The 12500-nt window shown below is 40.2% G+C and overlaps 1 protein-coding gene across 1 annotated transcript in view; it reads left to right on the top strand.

Moving 5' to 3' along the window:
* Nucleotides 1-12500, top strand: part of LOC308093569 (double-stranded RNA-specific editase B2-like) — a gene marked incomplete at its 5' end in the record, with an annotated part of 37782 nt that overhangs the window by 8024 nt on the left and 17258 nt on the right. The window lies entirely within an intron of this gene.

The following is a 12500-nucleotide window of genomic DNA, read 5'->3' as shown; positions in this document are numbered from 1 at the left end:
CCTGCTAAGCCTATTCCATTTTCATTATGACCCATTGCCTTTTTTCCACTTTTTAGTGGAATTTGGACTTACCGGGCCATTTCAAGATGACATCCTTACATGTGACATTTATCTAACAATTTGACGATTACTGGAAAATCGGTCTCAGATGATCCTTTTTAAAAAAAGCCATAATGTGATAGTGACCACGTCATACAGAAAATAGTATTCCACAGATGAGCGTCACTAACAGTCAGACAATATCACTAATATTCTAAAAAGGTCGGTAATTTAACCTTCTGGGAATGAGGGTGGCATCTTTCTTTTGAATGTCTTCTAAATATTTTGTTAAATGCTGTATTGTATTCCATTTGCATACAACATGAGCAGCAGACGCTTCCAGAGAACATACAGGCATCTAGATGTCCAAGGCACTTATACAATGGACAGCAGTGGGGAATATGGCATGGGACTTTATAATTACATAATTACAGTTCTAAAGGTCAATTCTACAATTATCTCCGGAGAGACAGATGACAAAGGATGCATGCAAGGAGTCAACAGAGTATGTGTAATTGTACAGCATGCAGATGCCACAGAATAGACAAATTGATATGCCGTAAAGCTGTATTGAACATTTTGACCTTAAATGAACAAAGTGCATGCTGGGGACAACTAACTAACCAACTTTATGAAGTTGGTTAGTAGCCTAGTAACACAACATTACTGTGTCCACCATTGTAAATACCTGGGCACACTGTATTGCAGTCAAGCAAACTGTTTAACGACAACACCAGCATCTATAGCTACATATGAGTCTATTTGGCGCTTTGGCCATATCGTAGTGCATACATTTGAGCTTGTAGATCTACTTTTGTTATTGTTTTATTTGAATCCTGAAAAGTAACAGTTCTTTTGGACATATGAGGTTTCCACCGATATGCATTTGTTTAAATTTTCCTCATAGTCAATAAAACATTACAAAGCCCCACTGAATAATTGAGTCAACATTGGCTAAACCTCACTGCGTGGCCAAGTAGTCCTCCTGGACGTTTGAATTCTGTTGTAATTCAGTCTTTTGTCCAGAGATGATTTCCGGCTAGACTTTTTTTTAAATGCATTAAAATGCAACAATAATGTACTGTAAGGGCGCGCTCCCACCGCACTTTTATTTTACTTAAGGGGCGGAATCTGCCAATGCTTTGTCAATGCAAATGCGTGGATTCTGGGAAAAAATGTGCAAGACCATGAATCCACCGCATTTGCATTGACAAAGCATTGGCAGATTCCACCCCAGAGGTAAAATAAAAGTGCGGTGGGAGCGCGCCCTAACTCTGACAAAAAACAACACTGCAGTAAAGTGTGTGGTGGATTACCTATCTCAAACGACTTTAACCACATGAAACCTAGCGTCCCTGCTCTGGGGCAAACATTTGGCAAAAATAGCCAATATACACGCTCACAGCACGTCACAATGCGCCGCAACACAATAAGTTGTGAGCTTATAGATTGGATATTTTTGGTGAAGAGATTTGGTGTAGAGAGAAAAAAGAAGCGGACCAAGTATAGAGCCCTGGGGGACCCCGGTCAACTAGTATATAGGGTTCAAGTGGTTGAAATCTCTGCAAGTTGATTTACAAACCTAGTGGGAAAAAACAACAACAATGGTAAGCTTTGGAAAATGGTCAGCAGTAATGTCAAGCATATTGTGAGTCATAATCAGTCTGCTAAACATGCCAGAACACCAATATGCTCCTCTAATTCAAGTGAACAAAATGACTACACTGCTGCCCAATACAGTATAGGCTGTGTCTGTATCTTGTTTTATATAATATAGCACTATTCTGTCCAGCACTGTGCGTGAAACTCTTTGCACTTCATTGAAAAGAACATAGTGCTACACAGGTTGTAGGTCTGAGACTGTGTCTGCATGTGTTGTGTTGCACTCACTTGGTCTTTTCATTGGAACGAGCAGATCACCATTATCACACACAGAATGTAGGCTGCAGGCTGCTGTAGATTGTAGGTTTCTGCAGATTTATGGACCATAACACCCCAGTGACTCCCGCTAAGGGTGGCATTGTATTGCACCCAACTCACTCACCTGTTGGCAGTGGTGTAAAGTAACTAAGTACATTTACTCAAGTACTGTACTTAAGTACACTTTTGAGGAATTTTATACTTTAATTGAGTATTTCCAATTCCCTATACTTTTACTTCTACTCCACTACATCTCAGAGGCAAATATTGTACTTTTACTCCACTACAATTATTTGACAACTTTAGTTACTTTGCAGATATAGATTATTACATTATAAAACATACAATAAACCACTTTAGCCCTATTTCATACCTAGGCTATTTGAAAATAGCTGATCTACAAGCTCACAACGCGTCGCATCGCGTCGCAATCGCGACGTTGTGAGCTTGTAGATCGGCTATTTTCAAACATTTTAGTACTTTTACTTTTGGTACTTTAAGCACATTTTGATATCAATACTTTTGTACTTTTATTAAAGTAAATTTTGATTTCCAGACCTTTACTTGTAACAGAGTACTTCTACATTGCAGTATTGATACTTTTACTTGAGTAAAACATTCGAGTACTTTTTCCACCACCGGCTGTTGGGCGATAGCGTCCTGAACTCAGCCGGTTTGTCATTTCAAAACAACAAATCAACATTTATTGGCTATAAAATCTAGTTTGACGAATGGTTATGATTGTCCTAATTTCAGAGAGGGGGGAGGGGGGGTTCCAGCAGAGTAAACAGCTGCTACTTGTAATGTCCAAAATCTGTCGATGTTTTTCGGATGACGTATCCGGCATTCAGCCATGGATTTGAAGCAGTTTGGATCTGTAAGGAACACACACACACACACACAGTGGAACTTAGCGGAGCACGTTGGCGCGCAATTTCACTGATGGATTCTGCAATCTGTGGTAGAGACAGTCCTTAGTGGCTTTGGGTTCATGGAAACACATTAGCAATATGCTTTTGGCCATTTAACTAAATTGCAGGGGGTTATTCAGCAATTGGTGGGTGTTTGGAAATAAGGTTGGAAAAAAAAAAAAAAAAAAAGGTCAGGCATGACTTGTATTTTATGGGACAAATAGCTGGATAAAACAAGACAAAAAGTCTATCTGTAGTTATTTAATTTTCATACTGTTTTCATGAGTTATGATGGAGTTAAAGTCTCTGGACTAAATGCTGTTAAATGCTGCTCACATTTCATTTGGCTGGGCTGAGAGATGTTGCATGTTGTTGCAGCAGGAGATAGAAATTCTACACACACACAAACACACACACACACACACACACACACACACACACACACACACACACACACACACACACACACACACACACACACACAGACACACACACACACACACACACACACACACACACACACACACACACACACACACACACACACACACACACACACACACACACGTGTAAAAGGCCCCCTAAAGGGCTTCATCCTTCCTCTGCTGGCTTCCAAGCTTCCCTCTCTCTCATCATCGTCCTCACCCCTCTGACACTCTGCAACCTTTGAAGTGTCATTTTACTAGTCTAATTAAAGAAATACTAGTTTCAAGGCAAATGTACAGTACAACACTGTAAAAGCAATCCTTTTCTTTCCCAATTTGAACTGCCTCAGCCATAATGAACAGGGGAACAGAAACTCACAGGTTTTTCTACCACATTGTGTTTCTTGGTCTGTTGTTAATTTGTATGTCCAGAGAACAGAGGGCTTTGTTTCAGTCATGTCAGCCCGCTATCAGACAGCTCTCACTGACAAGCTGAGGATTAACCCAAAGAACTGAGTAAATGTTTGGTATTTAGCAAAACATAACACCACTGCAGGCTTCTTAAGAACCAGGGGCAAATGGAATGCATTACTTTTTTTCTCCTTTGTTCTAACTGTTGTTTTTGTCAGTAGTTCTCAAACTTTTTCGTGCCAAGGACCCCCAAATTGATATATATTTGGCCACGGATCCCCATCTGAAAATGTTTTGTGACAGGGACCCCCAGAAGAGAAGATTTGTGTCAAAATTATTCTTTCTAGATTTTTCAAAAATGTTCAAAAATAGCAGATGTACAAGCTTGCAGCGCGGTATGAAGTGACGCACTGTGAGCTTATATCTGCTATTTTTGAATAGCCAACGTATAAAATATGGATAAATGGGTTAAAATGATTGAGATGTGATTGTGTGTTAACCCATTTTGCTGTGGACCCCTGGAACCCACTCAAAGACCCCTGGGGGTCCCCGGACCCCACTTTGAGAGCCACTGGTTTATGTTATTAGTGTGTCCACACATAACGCAAATATTATGCGTGATAAAGCGACGCAGGTTGTATTCTGAACGAGGTCGATTTGAATATTTGATAAATATTTTGTTCTCAGTGAGACAAAGAGATCAGTGAGTGCTTCTCAAACAGTATGGAAGCAGAGAGGTGTACAGAATAGGGGACATTTATAATAATAAGCCAAGAATGTAATAGTGTATTCTTTAAGTTCTCAAATCACTTTGAATTTCCTAGGACAGAAATGTGTCCTTTGGCGTGGTGCCTCACTTAAAGCACAAAATATACTGAGATAATAAACACTGTACACAAAATCTCATGCATAATACAGTAGCAAACAGGGGTCTGGTGTTATATGTGGTCCTGCCGTCCCAACAAAAACATTTTAAGCTCCATCACTCAGAACAGGGAGTCCCTTTTTGCTTAGTTTTTGGCTTTTAACTAGTTCTAATTCTCTTAATAAAGTTTTTTTGGTTTGTTTGTTCTTGTAAAGCGACTTTGAGTACCAAGAAAAGCGCTATATAATTGTATGTATGTATTATTATTATTATTATTTAGCTTTCAAGACCAAACACAGGTAAGCCAACCTGTATAGCATGGGGCTAATGGACTGACTGTAATACGACACTGAATCCATTGGTTGAACAGTGATAAAGGAAAGGTACCCAAGGGAAATAAGCACATCATAAGCATACAATACAATCTATATCAACTCCAATAGCCTGCTGTTTTTTTTTATCACCAAACACAATGTGCAATGAGCCTATATTAACCTCTGTCTCCACTCAACGCACCACTGCGACCCCCCCCCCTCTCTCTCTCTCTTTCTCTCTCTCATTACTTGATGTCAGTGCTTGACTGGTTCTCTCTCCCGCTGACTTTGGGCTTATCAGAAAGTTTAATCCACAGATTAAGGCAGACATACATCATTATTACGATGTATATCTCCAAAGTAATCTCCATTGAATTATATTAATTTGTTCCAACCTTTCTGCCACTTTCTTTAGTAATGCTGGATGTCTTCAACTACGTGATTATGTTCTGCCGTCACAGTTGTGTGGTTGGTTGCTATGTTATGGGGAAAAGTCCATTGCACTGTAATGCCCTCAGCTACATGGGTAAGATGGCGGTGCAGACAGGCAGGTGCTGCTGGAGCACATACAAAGTACAACCATAGCAAACTTGTTAAGCTCGCCTTTCTACGAAAACACGGTTGTGTTTAACCCATACCATAATATTGCAACGACTGGTTGCTTCTGATGTTGCTCAAAGTGTGTTTGTTTTATGTTATGTGGTCGTGTTAATTCCACTATCCGTGCGTTGCTGCTATTCAAGCCAAACTGAGGAGGCAGAAATTAAATGATTGGAATTTGGGGTATATGTGTGTTTTACATGTGTGCACCAACCCCCTTGAATAGAAATTCTCCTGGCATAAATGAGCCAGTGTGTTGTCAGGACCCTAATCTATCAGCCACACCTGCACATCTACCTCAAAGAGATCAAAGCAACAGGAATGGCACAAATAAGAAGAAAGCAATTGAGATGAGAAGTTTTTACTTTTTGTATGCAGAATCAGGAAACAACAGTCAGCCTTTTTCAGCATCTTCTGTGAAGCTGAGAATGCCCTTTGAATCGACTTTTTACTTCAATGCAGCGAAATTGGATATAACTGCTTGTGGAAAGCAATTTACGTGTTCTTGAAACAGAGAAGTAGGTAATTTGCCACGCTGTGTGTGAGGATCCACATGATGGCTTCTAAACAGTTACAAAAGTGAGAGAGATGATATTGAAAACCAAAGTTGTGAGGATTCAATACTTAACACAGCTGGCAGGATTTAAGGGATGTTAATTTAACTATAATCTGCTTCATCCTCTTTGTATGGCTATTCTAAAATCTTAATTATATGTTTTTATTAATTGATACTAGTGATATCTGATATGTAACAGACCTGATAAAGAAACAAGTATGGGGATGTTTTCAAGTGAGAGTTGTTGAATTCCGAGTGGAAGAGGACAATTATGACTTAAGTTTAATCAAAGGTGACACAAAGAGACTTCAGTGCAGAATGTTGCTTTGAGCGGGGTTCAAACCTTCCCAGGGAGACTTCAAGGCCAACACCTTAGACTCAGTCTCAGCCATCACAGCCTGCTTTGGCAGTGCAGGAAACATCACAGCACAAAGAGCACTTCTTGTCGTCTGCCAGACTGCCATGTTCTATTTTCCATCCATATGTATTCAAAGAATCTGAAGTTGTCACAGAAGCCGTGTAAAGCACAGCAGAACTCACTGTGAGCAGGGTTCAAACAAACCAATATGGAGAAACCCCATTGTATTTCAAGTCCAATGCCTTAACCTCTCAGCCATCACAGCTTGCTGATCTGAATAGAACAAAAACAGACAAGTTAATAGGCACCTTCTGTTGGGACTTCAGAATCAGAATCAGAATCAGGTTTATTGTCACATCACAGGTTTACAAGGAAAAACGTTGTCACATTGAAAATGAGGTAAAAAATTACTGTATGTGCAGTAGCAGTCACATGTTCTCATCTGAATGGAACGTGTTGATAATTGAATGCAATCTAACCCCAGTTATTGAGTTGGCTGGAGTGTTTTCTTTTATGATGGATTTTGAGCATTGAGTAATCATACATTCTCATATAAGTAATAGTAATAGTTGCCTTTAACCCGCTGCCCACAGGGTTCTAACCGGCGCAGGGAAACCCTGACTGGATTTCGAGTGAAACACCTTAAACTATTGGTTATCACAGCTGCAGACATTGCAGCTTCATTGTGTGTCTGATGATGACAGAAACAGCATCACAATCACACATTAGTTAGAGCAGTGGTTCTCATCTTCTCTGGATCAGGGCCCACGAGGAAATCTCGAAAGCGCATGCAGTTTCATTCTATGGCTTTGGTGATGACATAGACGGTTATAACAGATAATGATATCCTCCGAAAATAATACTATTTATTATTTTTTACTCCAGTCCTGACTCTTAAGCACACTGTGCTTCTTTCATGTTAACAACAAAGATGTTGGCATGGTATGGTAAGATTTGTTGTCAACTCTTCTCAAGCTGATGGGTGAACGTTTGTATTCCGTATTTTAAGGACTGTCTTTGTGTCACACAGAAAAGTTCACATGACCCTTTTGACAATTGTTTAGCGACACTTGAAAACCTTTGTGCAAACATATGCATTAGCCTAAACTTTTGTTTTAGTCTTCTATATGTGTCTCTCTGTCTTGCGTTGCTGGAGGCGACTATTACCACGCTCTCCACACAGCGCTTTCCTCGTTTCATTTCCCTAATGACTATTACAATGGGAGAGAATTACAGTGAGAAACATTTAAAGGGGAGAAAATGTAAAGCTTGCCTGCTGTCCGTAGTATTTTCTGCTGTCTTTACGATTATTTGTTTTGCAGATTATTGGAAATTATTCCTGGAATAAGCTCTTAATGATGCACGGCATTGCTTTTGTAAAGTGCTTGCCATTAATGCAAAAAGAAAAATACAAAAATAAAACAAATAAGAAAAACATAAACACAAGCAAGTTAATAGGCACCTATTGTATGGGAACTTAAGGCGGTTACACACCGGCGAATATGCAAATATACGCAAAATTCAGACTCGTTCCGAATAATTAAAAGACGCTTTTTCGCTTCGCTTTTTCGCTCCATGTAAGCTTGCATTGACTTTATAAGGTTTTAAAAAAAAACGTATTATTCGCATGAAAAAAATCGCCCCGTGTGTAAGGACCTTTAGTCCCCTTGAAAAATGGAGAAAGTATTTATTATGTTGCTTATTACTTTGATTGTTTCTACTAAACAATCATTTAAGTACTGCAAAGGAATACCTTATATATTCAAGTGAAAATGAGAGAAAACCAGTGGTAGAATGACTCATTTGAGATTATATGGTTGTATTATGATCACTCCGTAACAAGAAGATTCATCGACCAGAACATTTTTTCACTGTGTTACAGAAAGTCTTTGCACGGGTATTTTACTTTTATTCAAAAGACAGACAGCAAAGTCCTCAGGGGTAATTTAACTTAGAGATGGTGTAAAAATGAACCCACACAATCTCACACAGTTAAATTAACATTTGCTGTGTATTTGTCTTTTGGAATCCCTTTTCCAAACCACTCACCAACTCAGCAATCAGTGAGAGGGGCCAGTGACATCTAAGTGAAGAGCCCAGTCTGTGGTTGATAAGTATTTGCTCAAACGAAGGTCCAGGTGGTATATTCCTTATCAGCCCAAACACAGCCCTGCATGCAATGTGGGTCTGGCAGAGATTACTGAAGCAGCCACCGAAACGCCCCTCTCCATCCAGTCAGTGTGTGCCGCTTGGAAGCCAGCAGTGGTGGACAAAGTGTATACTCAAGTAGAAATACTCAAGTATTCAAAAGCAAGGCGCTCGGGTGACGCAGTGGTAAAGAAGCTGCCCACTATCATGGAGTCTTGGGGTTTGAATCCGTCGTGGTGCATCCAATTTAGGCGAGGATCTCTACGAACACAATTGGCCCGTGTTCTGGGGAGGGAAGCCGGGCGGGAAGGGTATTTTCTGTCACTGCACGAATGTACTCCTACGGGCTGGGGAGGCACCTGTCAAGAAGGGAGTGTTGAGTAGGATGGAGGCTCTATACGTCCTCCCGGTGGGGGCTCCTCACTGGCAGGTGAGTCAGTAGGATACAACAGCAGTGACAACACAGAAATGTGTGTGGGGAGGAAATAATTGGCATGATCACTGAATTGGGGGGTAAAAGGGTTAAAAAAGCAACAACAACAGAAATATTCAAAAAGACAAGGTTTATTCATAATGTATTTTTTAAGTTTGGATCCCAAGAGTCCCTTTCCTCTCTTTAGTGGAATCAAAAGTACAATTATTTCTATTTGAAATGTAGCAGAGTGAAAGGCATGTGCTTGTAAAAACAAAAACAAAAAAACTCAAAACATGTACTGTCCACCACTGGAAGCCAGTAGCAGTGACAGAGAATCCCAGTGGACACACCACTGTCAAACTGTATTTGCTAATTATTCTGAGAATTTGTGTTAATCTACTTGAGGTTATTATAATCCCAGCAATGTAAATGAATTGTTCTGATGCAGTAAACCATCTGGTTCACCCTACAGGTCAAACATGTCATGGATTAACGTTGTGAGGAAAATCTAAGCTAAATGATATCAACCATGACTTCACTTGAACAGGATAGTGTGGAAATACCATAACACGATAGTAGTTTTTGTCTGTTTGTTTTGTTTTGTTTTGTTTTATTATATTATTATTATATTAAATATTAATTATTTTCAACACAACCGACTCATTCACCCTCACATATTTAGATATTTAGATGGTGTGACCATGTATTCTACTTTTGTGTTCATCACTACCAGTACAAATTAATATTTTAATGAGTGAAAATATTTATTTTAGATTTTTTATTACAGCAAATGCTTCCCTCAAGTTATTAACTCTATGGAATGAACAAATTCACACACATCAAACTGTTAATAATCTTACAACATAATTAGACTTGGAGCTCAGGCAATTAAAAACTCCCACACATAACAAATCTAGAATGCAAATTTCACTCAGAGCATAAAAATTGACCCATAAGTATTGACCCGTAAGGGTCAATTTTCACACTATCTGAGTCAAAATAACACTCTGGATTTTACTATGCAGCACCAAAACATTGAAAATCCACAGTGAAAACATGCAGTTTGTAGAGATCGCCCCAAAAAGTTGTCTCTATTTCTTTGCCCTTGAGGAAAGGCAACACGCATTACAAGCAAATGAGAGCGCTTTCCATTAATTATGCCTAGCAAATGAGATTATCCACAGCTGTCAGAGCCCCCCCCCCACACACACACACACACACACACACACACACACACTCACACACACACACACACACACACATTGGACAGAAAGCGGGTGCTTCTCACTTCCACTGCTGCCATGCCTAATTTCATTATTCTATTAAATCATGATCATTAACAATGGCTGGATGGAGAAATTTGACTTCTGAGGTTTGATAAACACGCATGCTGTAGATTGTGACGCTCTCCTCTCCTCTCCTCTCCTCTCCTCTCCTCTCCTCTCCTCTCCCCTCCCCTCCCCTCCCCTCCCCTCTCCTCTCCTCTCCTCTCCTCTCCTCTCCTCTCCTCTCCTCTCCTCTCCTCTCCTCTCCTCTCCTCTCCTCTCCTCTCATCATCTCCTCTCTCCTGTCTTGTCTCATGAATGACAGTCAAATTGACTGTTATGTAAAGTAACTGTGATGACCATAAATATTTCTGAAGTTGGTGCTGGTGTGCCAACATCACAACACAACTGTAGTCGGGGGGAAAACAGCCAGAAATATTTATCCTGAATATTTGTGCTACCAACCAGCGCTGAATAAAACATGATTATTAGTAGCTTGTTTATGGTGTCGTATAATCTTTTTTACAACCTGTGTGACTCATATTTATGATGGGTGCTCATAATTCTGGAAGGTACTGTACTATATTTAACAGTCAATTCTGCAAGTGCTAAGCGCCCACATGTACCCTAGCATCCCGATTCTGGAGCGAACATTGAGCAAAAATATATCAGCTTGTAGATCGACTATTTACGGCAAAGAGATTTTGTGTAGAGGGAAATACTTGTAGACCTTACAGAGAGATATAAGTATATATTGTCGCTTAAATGTCCAAAACCGTTATTTAAAGGAGTAGTCCACCCAAAAAATAACTTATTTTCTATCAATTACACACCCCATGAAGCATTGAATTCATGGAGATTTTTCAGTTTTTGTCGCATTCCTAAGGCAATAATCTTCGGTAGGAGACTCAAAAAGTTAGCGTCTTTCCACCGGTAATCAAATTATTGGCTTAGGAGTGCGACAAAAAAAAAAAAAATCTCCATGAATTCAGTGCTTCATGGGGTGTGAAAATAAGTATTTTTTTGGGTGAACTACTCCTACTACTACTACTTTAAACAACCTGTGCTCCTATGGATCCAGTGTATTTATTATTCATAAGCTCTTGTTAATACTTAAAAATCTAAAAACCTACAAAGACTTGAGTTGTGCAGGTAACAACCTGGGTAATGGGCATTCATACCATGTGTCGATCAAAGGCTTGAAGGTGTCATCATCACCAATACTGCCAGGGTTGGAGGTTCGATTCCGTGTCTAAGGCCTAAGTCATACTCTGTAGTACTACGCGTGGCTTGCTGACGAGATCACTCGTTATTGGTAAGCGACACTGTTGTGCGATGGAGTAGCTCTTAATTAAGCTCAACTCAGTCGTTAGAGCATGGCACAAAACCTGCCAAGGTTTAAAGGCAAGCGGGGCAGCTCATGCTAAACGCTACACAGCGTGGGTGGCAGCAGATGGCAAAGGCGCTGCCACATCAGTAACAAACGCCTTATGAGGAACAAAGGCGTTAAAACCTGTTGAGTAACTTGACAGTTGGGTAAAATATAAAAGTGCGGAATGCCTGAAACCTGCACCTTTTTGAATGATAATAACTGCAGTGTGCCTAAACAGTATAGTTACAATGGAGTCCTGCTTTACATCTTCCAGAATTTGTGCGATCAAGCTGACAGGTGCATTAGCAAAGGCATTGTCAGGTTGCATCCTGATGAACCTGTACCTTACACTGAACACAAAGAGGAAGAGAGAGTGTGTACGTGTACGTGTACGTGTACGTGTACGTGTACGTGTACGTGTACGTGTACGTGTACGTGTACGTGTACGTGTACGTGTACGTGTACGTGTACGTGTACGTGTACAGTACGTGTACGTGTACAGTACGTGTGCGTGTGCGTGTGTGTGTGTGTGTGTGTGTGTGTGTGTGTGTGAGAGAGAGAGAGAGAGAGAAAGAGAGAGAGAGAGAGAGAGAGAGAGGGGCAAGTGGTTTTGGATGTGATTGTGTACTGTACAGTATGTGTTCACATTTGTGTGAGAATGAGAAGGAGGCAGAGGGAATGAGTTGTGTGGAGGAGAGAGTGGGAAATAACGAGTTGGGGTGCATGTGTGTGCGGTGCGCATGTGCGTGCGTGCATGTGTGAGAGAGCAAGCACAAACGTAAAACTATAAATGATAGAGACTAGGAGAGGAGAGAAATCAGGGGTTATGATGATGAAACTTCAAGTCAAACACCATTACTATTTCTTTTTCATCCTAAAATAAACAGCCTCATTAAGCTGA

The sequence above is a fragment of the Gymnoscopelus braueri genome, assembly GCF_963280865.1.
Source record: "Gymnoscopelus braueri genome assembly, chromosome: 10".
Taxonomy (NCBI): domain Eukaryota; kingdom Metazoa; phylum Chordata; class Actinopteri; order Myctophiformes; family Myctophidae; genus Gymnoscopelus; species Gymnoscopelus braueri.
The sequence above is the reverse complement of the archived record's forward strand: the minus strand, read 5'-3'. Positions and strand labels throughout refer to the sequence as shown.